Here is a 15,369-nt window from a genome sequence, read left to right on the forward strand (position 1 = left end):
ATAATGAATGATGAAGAATAATGATGAAGAATATGCAGCTATGAATAATGAAGTTTTTCTTTACAGGTGATGATAATAATGGAGTTATGATAATATGGATAATGAAGTGATTGATAATGAAGTTTTTTTCTTTACAGATGAGGATGATGTTGAAGTTTATGTATTTATGCTATGTAGTTATTTAAGTATTTGTTGCAGTTTGTTTTGACAGTATGTTTTATATCGTATGGTATGATGACTGAAGGTTTTGGAAAGGACAGCTAGAGAACACATATTTTTATACACATTTCACTACCTGTTAATTTGAAGTTCACTACTTTTCAGCATAGTATGCGTTTCTTCTTTCAACTCAATAATCCATTTTGTATTTTTTCCAGGAGAAGCTTTTCATGATACTTACTAAACCTGTTACTTATAAAACCTGTAATAGTACTTGCATTTTTTTTTACCCAGTTGTGTCTATCATTTATAAATGTGATCACATATACTTCCTTGTTTGATAACCTTGCTACAGCTGACTCATGACGAATGACGTTACACATCTTCATTTGCAGCAATAACTCAAAAGCAAACAAAGTAATTACCAGTCCCAAATAATGCTACCAGTTTAAAAGAGTTATGAGTAATACTGAATGATGTTTTCCAACCACAGACTTTGAGTAATAGTTACAGTATGTTACATTTTAATTATGTCTTATGTCACTTGAATGATGAGTTCTGGGTAATAGTAAATGATATTTTGTAATAATGCATGTATGCTCTACACTCATTAACTTCTGATAATTTGTAATTGGCCACTGAGTGGCAATAATTATTTTTAAATATGTCACGTGAATGATGAAAAATGTATTGCAATATTCAATACTTGCTGACCAATGAATGTCACTGTGTCTTATATTTTAAATTTATATTATGTCACTTACATGCTATATACATGAATACCAGTAGCTTGGTGCTACACTCTTTAATGCTATATATATGAATACCAGTAGCTTGATGCTACAATCATTAACTCCTGATGATTTGTAACTGGCCAATGAGAGACAACAATAATTATTTTTTAATATGTCATATGTCACTTGACCCCCCCATGAACCATGGACCTTGCCGTTGGTGGGGACGCTTGCGTGCCTCATCGATACAGATAGCCGTACCGTAGGTACAACCACAATGGAGGGGTATCTGTTGAGAGGCCAGACAAACGTGTGGTTCCTGAAGAGGGGCAGCAGCCTTTTCAGTAGCTGCAAGGGCAACAGTCTGGATGATTGACTGATCTGGCCTTGTAACAATAACCAAAACGGCCTTGCTGTGCTGGTACTGCGAACGGCTGAAAGCAAGGGGAAACTACGGCCGTAATTTTTCCCGAGGGCATGCAGCTTTACTGTATGATTAAATGATGATGGCGTCCTCTTGGGTAAAATATTCCGGAGGTAAAATAGTCCCCCATTCGGATCTCCGGGCGGGGACTACTCAAGAGGATGTCGTTATCAGGAGAAAGAAAACTGGCGTTCTACGGATCGGAGCGTGGAATGTCAGGTCCCTTAATCGGGCAGGTAGGTTAGAAAATTTGAAAAGGGAAATGGATAGGTTAAAGTTAGATATAGTGGGAATTAGTGAAGTTCGGTGGCAGGAGGAACAAGACTTCTGGTCAGGTGACTACAGGGTTATAAACACAAAGTCAAATAGGGGTAATGCAGGAGTAGGTTTAATAATGAATAGGAAAATAGGAACGCGGGTAGGCTACTACAAACAGCTTAGTGAACGCATTATTGTGGCCAAGATAGATACGAAGCCCACACCTACTACAGTAGTACAAGTTTATATGCCAACTAGCTCTGCAGATGACGAAGAAATTGAAGAAATGTATGATGAAATAAAAGAAATTATTCAGATTGTGAAGGGAGACGAAAATTTAATAGTTATGGGTGACTGGAATTCCAGTGTAGGAAAAGGGAGAGAAGGAAACATAGTAGGTGAATATGGATTGGGGCTAAGAAATGAAAGAGGAAGCCGCCTGGTAGAATTTTGCACAGAGCACAGTTTAATCATAGCTAACACTTGGTTTAAGAATCATGATAGAAGGTTGTATACATGGAAGAACCCTGGAGATACTAAAAGGTATCAGATAGATTATATAATGGTAAGACAGAGATTTAGGAACCAGGTTTTAAATTGTAAGACATTTCCAGGGGCAGATGTGGACTCTGACCACAATCTATTGGTTATGACCTGTAGATGAAAACTGAAGAAAGTGCAAAAAGGTGGGAATTTAAGGAGATGGGACCTGGATAAACTGAAAGAACCAGAGGTTGTACAGAGTTTCAGGGAGAGCATAAGGGAACAATTGACAGGAATGGGGGAAAGAAATACAGTAGAAGAAGAATGGGTAGCTTTGAGGGATGAAGTAGTGAAGGCAGCAGAGTATCAAGTAGGTAAAAAGACGAGGGCTAGTAGAAATCCTTGGGTAACAGAAGAAATATTGAATTTAATTGATGAAAGGAGAAAATATAAAAATGCAGTAAATGAAGCAGGCAAAAAGGAATACAAACGTCTCAAAAATGAGATCGACAGGAAGTGCAAAATGGCTAAGCAGGGATGGCTAGAGGACAAATGTAAGGATGTAGAGGCTTATCTTACTAGGGGTAAGATAGATACTGCCTACAGGAAAATTAAAGAGACCTTTGGAGATAAGAGAACCACTTGTATGAACATCAAGAGCTCAGATGGAAACCCATTTCTAAGCAAAGAAGGGAAAGCAGAAAGGTGGAAGGAGTATATAGAGGGTCTATACAAGGGCGATGTACTTGAGGACAATATTATGGAAATGGAAGAGGATGTAGATGAAGATGAAATGGGAGATACGATACTGCGTGAAGAGTTTGACAGAGCACTGAAAGACCTGAGTCGAAACAAGGCCCCCGGAGTAGACAACATTCCATTGGAACTACTGACGGCCTTGGAAGAGCCAGTCCTGACAAAACTCTACCATCTGGTGAGCAAGATGTATGAAACAGGCGAAATACCCTCAGACTTCAAGAAGAATATAATAATTCCAATCCCAAAGAAAGCAGGTGTTGACAGATGTGAAAATTACCGAACAATCAGTTTAATAAGCCACAGCTGCAAAATACTAACACGAATTCTTTACAGACGAATGGAAAAACTAGTAGAAGCCGACCTCGGGGAAGATCAGTTTGGATTCCGTAGAAATACTGGGACACGTGAGGCAATACTGACCTTACGACTTATCTTAGAAGAAAGATTAAGGAAAGGCAAACCTACGTTTCTAGCATTTGTAGACTTAGAGAAAGCTTTTGACAATGTTGACTGGAATACTCTCTTTCAAATTCTAAAGGTGGCAGGGGTAAAATACAGGGAGCGAAAGGCTATTTACAATTTGTACAGAAACCAGATGGCAGTTATAAGAGTCGAGGGACATGAAAGGGAAGCAGTGGTTGGGAAGGGAGTAAGACAGGGTTGTAGCCTCTCCCCGATGTTATTCAATCTGTATATTGAGCAAGCAGTAAAGGAAACAAAAGAAAAATTCGGAGTAGGTATTAAAATCCATGGAGAAGAAATAAAAACTTTGAGGTTCGCCGATGACATTGTAATTCTGTCAGAGACAGCAAAGGACTTGGAAGACCAGTTGAATGGAATGGATGGTGTCTTGAAGGGAGGATATAAGATGAACATCAACAAAAGCAAAACGAGGATAATGGAATGTAGTCGAATTAAGTCGGGTGATGTTGAGGGTATTAGATTAGGAAATGAGACACTTAAAGTAGTAAAGGAGTTTTGCTATTTGGGGAGCAAAATAACTGATGATGGTCGAAGTAGAGAGGATATAAAATGTAGACTGGCAATGGCAAGGAAAGCGTTTCTGAAGAAGAGAAATTTGTTAACATCGAGTATAGATTTAAGTGTCAGGAAGTCTTTTCTGAAAGTATTTGTATGGAGTGTAGCCATGTATGGAAGTGAAACATGGACGATAAATAGTTTGGACAAGAAGAGAATAGAAGCTTTCGAAATGTGGTGCTACAGAAGAATGCTGAAGATTAGATGGGTAGATCACATAACTAATGAGGAGGTACTGAACAGGATTGGGGAGAAGAGGAGTTTGTGGCACAACTTGACCAGAAGAAGGGATCGGTTGGTAGGACATGTTCTGAGGCATCAAGGGATCACCAATTTAGTATTGGAGGGCAGCGTGGAGGGTAAAAATCGTAGGGGGAGACCAAGAGATGCATACACTAAGCAGATTCAGAAGGATGTAGGTTGCAGTAGGTACTGGGAGATGAAGAAGCTTGCACAGGATAGAGTAGCATGGAGAGCTGCATCAAACCAGTCTCAGGACTGAAGACCACAACAACAACAAACATGTCACTTGAATGATGAAAAATGTTTTGTAATATTCAATACTTGCTGACCAACGAATGCCACTGTTTCTTATATTTTAAATTTGTATTATGTCACTTTATGCTATATATATGAATACTAGTAGCTTGGTGCTACACTCTTTAACTCCTATTTTGAATGATGACTTTTGATGGTTTGTAACTGGTCAGTGAGTGCCAAGGTTCTATGTAAATAGATAACTCATGAACATTATTCTGTAATACTACATACATGGTACAGAAATGTTCAATAACTGGGCAATGAATGCCGCAAACTACTAATGTAATTCTCAATGAAGACTAGTATGTGACTTAATGTCCTTCACCTACTGACCTCACTACCCTGAATTACTGCAATATCCATTTGTCCTGTATATCCTCTTGATCATGGAGCACTATATTTGGTTTTTGCACTAATTCTACGTTGGTGTGCCTTGTAAGAGCGTGGTGTTGACACGACATGCTGTCCACCACCGTGAGCGGTGGAGACGTTATTATGGTCCCACTGTTTGGTGTACCTAATGTACTGCCAAAAAGAAAACATGGAATATTACTATGACATTTCAGTGTCTTGGATACGCTGATAAATACATCTGGGAAAAGAACTTCAAATTGTCTCACTTGGTGTTGTACTTCTGTGAAAGATATGGACTTTCAGTGCAGCTGCGTGCAACCTAAAGTGCTACAACCATGATGCAATCCTTCCCTTTCCTATCCTAATTCTTGTAACACAATGAAAATCATTTTTTTTGATAATATCATTTATGTTCATGGCCTATACATTTTTTTTCGATCTGCTGAATTGCAGTACATGTGCACTTATGTCACTTATCAACATGATTTTTTGCCATCATGTTTATTTGTGTGAAAATGCTAAAGAGTTCTTCAGTGTGTGTGCACTTATGTCATATGTTCTGTACTCATTGTATATATTTTTTGTCATTGTCTGAAATGTTTTGTACTCGGTGCATGTGCACCACATTTAATTCATGTTCTACATCTGAATATTCTGTGAATTGTAAAGTTAGTTAGTTGAAAAAAAAATTTGTTGCTCATGGCAAGTCCAAATGACTTACCATCGCTGCAAAATTTTTGCCCCCCCCCCCCCCCCCCCCCCAGTGGAGGGTTATGAAACACGTACGTATTCAGTAGCAGCGATGGCGAGGCATGACAGAATCTCTGACCAGAGAGTTATTTATCGTTGTTAGTCTGCGCTTGACCGCGCGAAAGTTCAGTGCAGTTCGAGAGCTGTAGCGCGAGAGTGCAGTTGCGAGGCAGTAGTTGTACGTAGTGAGTCGCGAGAGCATGTAGCTAGTCTGTGCTAGTAGCGCGTACGAGACGGTCGCAGTTGTGTGTGAGGAGTCGGCGGGCGTCGACATGGGCCTCTGGTCAAGGTTCAGGACGAGGTGTATTTTTAAATAAGGTAATGAAGCAGCATTGCGCTCATCTGATAATGTAATGTATCTTAACTGTAATTAATTTGTTCAAGAATCGCCCCAATAATAATTTTGTTCTGAAAGCAATTTTTTAAGAAAAGAATCATTACAATTGAAACAATACTTCCTTTGGTTTTCCTGCCAGAATCAATTTATCAGATTTGCACAGGGCCTAAGGTCAGCGCAGATGACCTTATAAAATTTAGCAGGTTGATCTTAACGTTAATTTTGTAGGGACTTAACATTTTTTGCACATTTTTATTATCATTGAGTTTTACTACTGTGGGAAGCTAACGTTTGGCACTATTTGCAATTCTTATTCTATTCTTATCATTTAAAAATAATTACGGGTAAGTTACACTTAGCACGATGAGTATTCACATTTAAAATATTTTCTTTTTCATATTTTTGTGGGAAGGTTACACTTATCTCTATGTCCATTAACATTAGAATAAAGATTATCAAACATTTCTCTGGGGAGGTTACACTAGGTTCTATTCCCATTAACATTTAAATATTGTCTTTCGAAATTCTCTGGGGAGGTTACAACGTGTCATACCTTGACTCCACAATCTTACTTTAGTTATTGAAAATTCAGTCATGCTATTAGAAGCTATACAGATTTTGTGTAATGGCATCAATTTAAACAATGCGGCCACCTAGATGGTGGCTTCCGGCCACTTTATGTAATGGGAAAACATAAAAGCAGTGGACAAAAGAAGGACTCTGCGGAGATACTCACAGCATGTCACAAGAGCAACCTACTAGCGGCAAATAAAGACAGAGGCGAAAGAGGGAGTAAAAAGACGGAAAAACGGAAAGCAGGCGAAGATAATAAAGGAATCAAAAGGAATAGTGCGAAGACCAGGAAACCCAACCCTAGAAGAGCTCTTTCTGACGACAATGATGAAGACAGAGAGTGCATGAACTGCAACAAAAAATGTTCAAAATCAAAGCCAGAAGAGCAGTGGATTTGGTGCCAATTGTGCTCCCTCTGGGCCCACGAACTCTGTACAGGAGAAACAAAGTTCGACTTTTATTTGTGAAAAGTGTAAATAATTTTGATCTGCCAGGAAGTTTCATAGCAGCACACGCTCCGTTGCAGACTGAAAAGTCATTGTGTAAATAATTTAATTCGAATCGTGTTTTACATTAAAATATGTTTACTTCTTTGTTAAAACACCTTTTTATCCCTTATTTTTGAGTTTAAAACTATGTGACTACTTTGCCCGCTCATGTCGGGAAAAGTGTCAATTTTTCCTCTTCGTGAAAACTGAACAGTTTAAAGTACTTGATTTAATCCTAAGGTAATTAAACTATTCGACATTATACTTCAATAGTCGCAGATTATAATCACTGATTTCTATTATTTTCCGTTTACCCAGGTTAAAAAATGGAATATATTAACCTGGCTACTTTGCCCGGATGCCCCCACGTATATAATCTTTGGCCGCGTGCAGACCCCAGTCCGCCAACAGAGGTGGAGCGTGAAGCTTTGACAAAGCCGGCCCCCCGTGCAGGTAAAACGTCAGAGAAATCATCAAACCAACCTCGGCCGAAAAACCTGAAAGAGAAGCCAACAGGTAATATGTCGACAAGTGGCGTCTATATAATTTTGGCCTTCCATTTATTTATTTCTTTTAATCGATACATGACAACTAAGGACCACGTCAAGATAACTATTTATATTTCTTTTCCTTCCTCTTATCCCAAAACTCTTTCATTTACTCAGCATTAACTTCTTTCCTCTTAGCTAACAATTTGACACCAGTCGTTTTCAGATTTGTTTTATCTTCGTGAAAACCTTTGGATTTCTTCATTTCTAGACTGAATTTGACGCTTTTGAGTAAGTTTCCCTGTTCAATTTACATTAGTCTACGTAATTTTTTGTCATCCCCCCACCCATTTTCTTGATCTATTTCCCTGTTTTGGAATCATGTGTAGTTCTTCTTTGTTACTCTGTCTTCCTTCATTGTCTCTAGATATCCACGGAATGTAACACGCCTTTTCGCGATCTTGTATGTCATTTTAGGGCAGAATGAATATATTATTTCCTTATTTGGTCTCAAAGCCAAGTTGCCATTTTTGTTCTTGATTGGGCCTAATATTTTTCGCAAGTTTCTTTTTTCTAGCTGTTCCATTTCTTCTAATACCTTTTTGCATCTGGGTAAAAATAGCGTTTTTGACCCATAGTGGACTTCTGGTTTTACAACTTTACTATAATGCCTTAATTTGACATTTTTAGAAAAACGTTTTTTATTGTAGAGGTATTTCATTTTCATGCGTACACTTCTCATTTCTTTCAGTTCTTATTTTATTTGCTTCTTTATATTTTCACCCACGTATTTAAAGCTGTCTGTTTTCTTTATGTTGTCATACTTGATCTTAAAATTCATGGTGAGCTACTTTCACTGACATTTTCAAGCAAATTTTACCTTAATTATAACCCTTTTCATTTATTTCTGTTAAATCATTTATGCATGTCGATAATTTATAAAGAGCAAATAAAATCTGATCTTTATTAAACATCTACTGAAACCAACGTACAGCAGCTGCCATTTAGAGAAAGGTGTGGATTTTGTTTTACTTCCAGTTTCTTAGAAAAGTTACATAATTGGTAATTCATTCACTACAGTGATACATTTAAAATATGGAGTGAAATATTTTTATTAAGACGATTCAGTTGAGTTATATTCTACAATAATGCTTCATTTTCATTAAACTGGCTCATAAAATTCCAAATCTGCTTAGAAAAAATTGCAGAAGGTAGATTTTAGGGCAGTGGGAGGGGTTCGTGCCAGTAACTTCGGCAGTTCTGTCAGGGGCGCAGAATCACCTCGGTAGTCTTCTGCTCGCCGTACCTAACCTAGCGCGAAAATAAATGCAAAATGTCGTACGCGTAGCCGGAAGCGAACGCTACAGGTAAACGCTGCTGGCTGGAGTATACGGCAAGAAAGGAAGAATGAATTGATTGTTGGTGTTAATAACGATCATCCTCCATTACCTCCTCTGCATTACTGCAGATGACGTGTCACTGAGCACATTTGTTCTGTGCATGCAGTGCACGTGAGGCGCCTAGTTGTTTCCACTGCACTGTGTGAAATACGAAGTTTCTGTTATAGTTCGCTAACCTGCTGTCTTCAAGTTGATGTCCCCAGCGCAGAAAACAGCACACAGGTCGTAGGTTCCGTATCTTGAGGCTGAAATTTACTTTTAGCGAGGTTCTGTTCTGAAATAATGCATCACTTCTTTGGGATGCCACTCGCGTATTTTAATACAGCCACACGAGAAGACTACGTGATCTTAATACAACACCTTCTGATACAGCAAAGTACATGATCAAACAAAATATTTACGAAAGTGTGTCTTTACACTATTTGTGGTGCGTGTCTGTACCTCATGACTACCGGAGTGAATCTTTTAATACTGAGTACTGGCAAACACACCCTGCCACAGACAACATGACTGTACATCTCGACTGCCTAATCCAGAGTGACGAACAGGAACTTAAATAAAAATTGGAAACACATCCTACGACAGACAACATGTCTGTTCGTCTCGACTGCCTAATCCAGAGTGACGAACAGCCCGAAACACTTCGTGCGCCATACCAGAAAAGGTGTGACCCGAACGCTTCCGAAGTGCTTCGTCTGCAATTTCGTCAGTTTTTTGTTTTGATTTAGTTTTTAATAATTCTAAAATGACTGATTGATAGTCAGCTGTTGAGAGATATTTATATTACAAAGTGAAGTCATTGTAATGAGTAGTTTAACTAATAATAATAACTATACTTTAACCTTTTGGTGCTCTTGCTCCGAACACAGCAGCCAATCACAGAGCAGTAGCATTATGCAGGCGGTCTTTCTCACGGGAATGGTACCGAATCTAACATCTGTCACAGATACCCACACCACATTTCGTCATCTATATACTCTTGCACCTCCACTGCTCTGGGAACAGCTTCTTGGAGCCTAATATGATGGCTGACTGAGACAGAAATATTACAAGTATCACGCCGTACACTGCTCCTGTAACTGAGTCAGCATTATGTTGATCCTTGACAATTGCAGTGGGCTGAGCGTGGCAGCTACTTTAACCACTAACGTAAGGCGACTTTGTAACCGTCTCAGTAGCAAAGGCTCACTGTGTAGATGGCTATTGTTTTCACTTGCAGCCGTTTTCGCTTAGTAGCTGAAAGTTTGCAACAGCACTGCGAGCTGTCAAGGACCCAATTATGCCGTCTCGTCTATAGCCGCTGCACGTCCCCCACCACCTACAGTCTCACGTGTCCACCACTGCAACGGTGGCATGTGCGCAGGTGAACAAAACCTCTGATCGTCAGCTGTCGGGGAATACAGGAGGCGGTTTCTCGCACAGAGCAGCTCGCCACCGGCCCCGGAAGGGAGGGGGGGGGGAGGAGGAGGCTGTGTCCGTCAGGGTAGGGCGTTAAGGCTGGCGGGACTGAGCAGCGAACAGGCGCTCGGCCCTTTCATCGGACGCGATCGAAGCGGGCGGCGCCATTCCGGCACAGTGTCTTTCACGGCACAGCACTCGCACACGTCCACACGTAATGCCACCAGTAATGCGTTTCATTGTTAAGTAATGAAAAGCTTTCCGGGAATCGGCGCTACCGAGCGCGGAAGAAGAATAAAAGACGGAGAACGAAGAGAGGGGTGGGGCAGTGAATAGTAACAGAAAGAGGAAAATCTTTTACATTTACCGCATAAAGCGGCGCGAGAAAAAGAAAATTCTCTCATTGGGAATGTGAATAGCGTCGAAGGAGGGTGGCAGGCGGCGAACGGGAGAACATCGCTCCACGAACAGAATAGGCGCTCGCCATCTGTGGATTGGGAGTGACGCCCTTATGCTAATGTGGGGGCGCACATTGGCTGGGTATCTAGCCACCGCGGTTGACGGATTCGCAGCGATGCGCTCTGCAATATGCCTTGCCTGCCGTTCGCATCCTCTGGCGGGAAAGCGATACTATACTGTTGCCCTTACCCGTGTTACAACATCAACTTAGTCCGTAACCAGGCATGTTTATCGTATCGCGACATTGCTGCTAGCGTTGGTCGAGATCCAATGACTAGCAGAATATGGAATCGGTGGGTTCAGGAGGGTAATACGGAACGCTGCGCTGGATCCCAACGGCATCGTATCACTAGCAGTCGAGATGACAGGCATCTTATCCTCATGGCTGTAACGGATCGTGCAGCCACATCTCGATCCTTGAGTCAACAGATGGGGACGTTTGCAAGACAACAACCATCTGCACGAACAGTTCGACGACGTTTGCAACAACATGGACTATCAGCTCGGAGACCATGGCTGCAGTTACCCTTGACGCTGCGTCACAGACAGGAGCACCTGCGATGGTGTACTCAACGACTAACCTGATGCACGAATGGCAAAACGTCATTTTTTCGGATGAATCGAGGTTCTGTTTACAGCAACATGATGGTCGCATCCGTGTTTGGCGACTTCGCGGTGAATTCACATGGGAAGCGTGTATTCGTCAGCGCCATACTGGCGTATCACCCGGCGTGATGGTATGGGGTGCCATTGGTTACACTTCTCGGTCACCTCTTGTTCGCACTGACGGCACTTTGAACAGTGGACGTTACATTTCAGATGTGTTACGACCCGTGGATCTATCCTTCATTCGATCCCTGCGAAACCCTACATTTCAGCAGGATAATGAACGACCGCATGTTGCAGTTCCTGTACGGGCCTTTCTGGATACAGAAAATGTTCGACTGCTGCCCTGGCCAGCACATTCTCCAGATCTCTCACCAATTGAAAACGTCTGGTCAATGGTGGACGAGCAACTGGCTCGTCACAATACGCCAGTCACAACTTTTGATGAACTGTGGTGTCGTGTTGAAGCTGCATGGGTAGCTGCACCTGTACACGCCATCCAAGCTCTGTTTGACTCAATGCCCAGGCGTATCAAGGCCGTTATTACGGCCAGAGGTGGTTGTTCTGGGTAGTGATTTCTCAGGATCTATGCACCCAAATTGCGTGAAAATGTAATCAGATGTCAGTTCTAGTATAATATATTTGTCCAATGAATACCCATTTATCATCTGCATATCTTCTTGGTGTAGCAATTTTAATGGCCAGTAGTGTAGTTAAGTGATTAACACTGCAAGATCACAGGTAATGTTGAGAGGTTCCATGCCCTCTTTTGCATGTCGCCTCTCATTTTCATCAATTTTATTGATGTTCTATGTCATTGCACGGTGGAAACAGATCGAATAAGGTTATCGTAATGAGAATATTTATACTGAGAGCTCAAATTTTCACTTGATTCCTATGCATGTTGGGTAACTTCCCCGTGTAGCCTGTGCGAGGCGAGCATCAGAGGACGCGGCACACTGCATTTCCGGTTAGGGGCTGCACTTCACCGAATTCTGAGGTGTTCGTACAATGGGCTTAAGCACCTGGCGGAACGACTGACGTCGGTCGAGTTTCGCCTATTGTATGCAGGGCAAAACGACCTTCGAGACGTCTGAGTGTCGCCGCAGTTTAAGTGTTTACCGTTCCGGCGCATCCGGAACGAAGACTCCTGGCACCGACTGACTGCACTGTCCTCTTGATTCTGAGAATACTTGTGGACTGTGCCCTGCTGGGTGCGACTGTCTGGCGCCGGATGGCCGTTGGTCTAGGCAGGTTGTTTTCATAGCCGCTGAAACGGCACGTTCAGTGCCCTCAGCTGAATAGCAGAGGCATGATTGGTCATGTTAAACTGATGTCATAATGCCCTGCTCGAAATTGGAGGGAACGGTCTCTATTGGCGCGAATGATGTTCTGAGACAGTGTGGGGGAATTTTGGAATCAGCACAGAATGCTGATTCGCGGTTTTCTAGGAGATTAGGGAGTTGAGTAATGTTGGCGCCGCTTTTGCGTTGCGCGGGCGCATAGGATTCGGGATCTGATCTTCGTCGGAGTCGGACGGTCTTGCTACATAGTTGCACTTTTTTCGGCAGAACTTAGAATTCTCGGACAGCCTTCGATGCCAGGGGTTGAAACAGAGTTGCTGCACACCAGAAGTCGGCGCCTGCATTATCAGAAAGCTGCCTACCGACGACCTGCTACAAATTTCAGGTTGGTGCAGTATTTTGCACCTCCGACATTGTAGGACCTATCAATTTTATACTGAAGTCCACAGCAGCACGCGTGCTCGCTTTGCCACAGGTCCACCTTGCTTGTTTCTACATGTGATCCCATGTGAGCTCTCACAACTAATCGCGATACTGAAATATAGTCGAGAGAGTAATATTTGATTGATTAGGGCCTCCAGTCATTATCGTCAATCTATTGCATCACAGAGAGTAGGAGTCCTTGTTCTCGAGCCATCTCTTATTCGCATAATAGTTCAGAATACCCTATCCTTTACCCTACTGTTTGTGTCGATAATCATGTGCCTTTATGTTCGGATGTATAATAAATCTCAGTGTAATATTTAAGCCGCATATCATTTCGTAGATATATGCAGAATTGCATTATCTGTTGTTTATTATGATAAAGCTCTCTTTTTTTCTTTTCTCTGAGTAGATTACGATTTTTTATTAAATTATTGTGAGTGTGCACTCCTTATTTTACCAACTAGCAGGGTCCACCATCATTTCCCTTCGTGACAGTTGTGCGCATAATTAATTAGGTGGTAGGTAAGGAGGGGGTCCAGTCCATGTTTCGTTCTCATGCAAAATTCGTCAGAATTAAAGAGGTACAAACTCTTCTCCACCCCAGCACCTCGCTATGTAAGCGCGAGACAAACTATTGGATATGTGAAATACTGGTACAATAACAACTGGTGTAACCGCCAGAATGTCGAATGCAAGCATGCAAATGTCCATGCATTGTGTTGTACAAACGCCGGAAGTCAGTTTGTGACATGGAGTTCCATGCCTGGTGCACTTGGTCAGTCAATACAGGGGTCATTCATACTGTTTGCGGATGACGCTGGATGTCCCATATTTGCCCCGAGAATGCTGTTGATGAATGCCACCAGAACAGGTCACCAGACCGACATACAGATTTGCCGTACTCCTGCTGTCGTGCCGAGCGAGGTGGCGCAGTGGTTAGCACACTGGACTCGCATTCGGGAGGACGACGGTTCAATCCCGTCTCCAGCCATCCTGATTTAGGTTTTCCGTGATTTCCCTAAATCGCTCCAGGCACGGCCGACTTCCTTCCCTAATCCGATGAGACCGATGACCTCGCAATTTGGTCTCTTCCCTCAAAACAACCCAACCTTGCTGTCGTACGATATCGCATCCCAGACCATATCTCCAGGTCGCGTCTAGCACACAGACAAGTCGGTTACAGGCCCTCAACTGCTTACCAAGGCAGAACTAGCTTTCATTAGAAAACACTACAGACCTTCACCCAGCCCTCCAATGAGCTCTCGCCTGACACCACTGAAGTCGCAAGTGGTGGTGGTTCGGGGTTAGTGGAATGCACGCTAAAGAGCGTCTGGCTCGGAGATGTCCTTGAAGTAACTGATTTGTAACCGTTCGTTGTGTCACTGTGATGCAAACTGCTGCCCAAATTGCTGCCGCAGATGCAGTACGACGCGCCAGAGTCGTACGTCGAACACGATGGTCTTCCCTCTTGGTCGTGCATGTGGCCGTCCAAAGCCCGATCGTCTTGTGACTTCGAATTCTCAGGATCACCACTGCCAGCAAGCATGTGCAGTGGCTATATTCCTACCAAGTCTTTGTGCACTATCGCGGAAGGAACATCCAACGTCTCATAGCCTATTACACGACCTCCTTCAAGCTCAGTGGGATGTTGATAATGGCTTCTTTGTCTCCTTAAAAGAATTCTTGACTAACATCAAGTCACCACGTCCAATCTCAAAGTTAGCTAACGCTCACGAATATTACAGCGTGTATTTAAAGCAAACCTGATTTGCACCACATAGTAGCGCTTCTAGCGCTACTCTTGCGCGACTGGCGCGAAATTTCAATAGACATTATCTTTCAGACGTAGAAACACTCCCACCAACTTCCGTTTATGTCGCACAACTCCTTCTCGGTGTCGCAGTTTTTTTCGTCTGTATTCCTGTGACACTACTAGACGTCAAAGACAGTTGGGCGACGCATGGTTCTGTTTGAAATATTGGATCGACATTGGTAAGGTCGAACTGTAACATAGTCTGCTTTCATGCCCAGCAGTTAAACATACTGAGAAAATAGTCAAGTTTATCCAATCATCGGCAAGTAATGCTGGAAATATATACTCATTTTAATAAAGTTTGAAGCTCCTCTTTTCGTTCTTCCGTGTTTGCGATTTAAAAACTGGGTTGTTTTGGACATTAGCCTTATGCAAACACAAATAGTTTATTTTTATATTGACCCAGACATATTTCGACACCAATGTGTCATCTTCTGTGGGTCAAATTTTTATTTCTTAAAATTACATAGTTAACTGAACTGTATTGTTCTTAAAATTAGCCGGCCGGTGTGGCCGTGCGGTTAAAGGCGCTTCAGTCTGGAACCGCGTGACCGCTACGGTCGCAGGTTCGAATCCTG

The sequence above is a fragment of the Schistocerca nitens genome, chromosome 2 (genome assembly GCF_023898315.1).
Source record: "Schistocerca nitens isolate TAMUIC-IGC-003100 chromosome 2, iqSchNite1.1, whole genome shotgun sequence".
Classification (NCBI taxonomy): Eukaryota; Metazoa; Arthropoda; class Insecta; order Orthoptera; family Acrididae; genus Schistocerca; species Schistocerca nitens.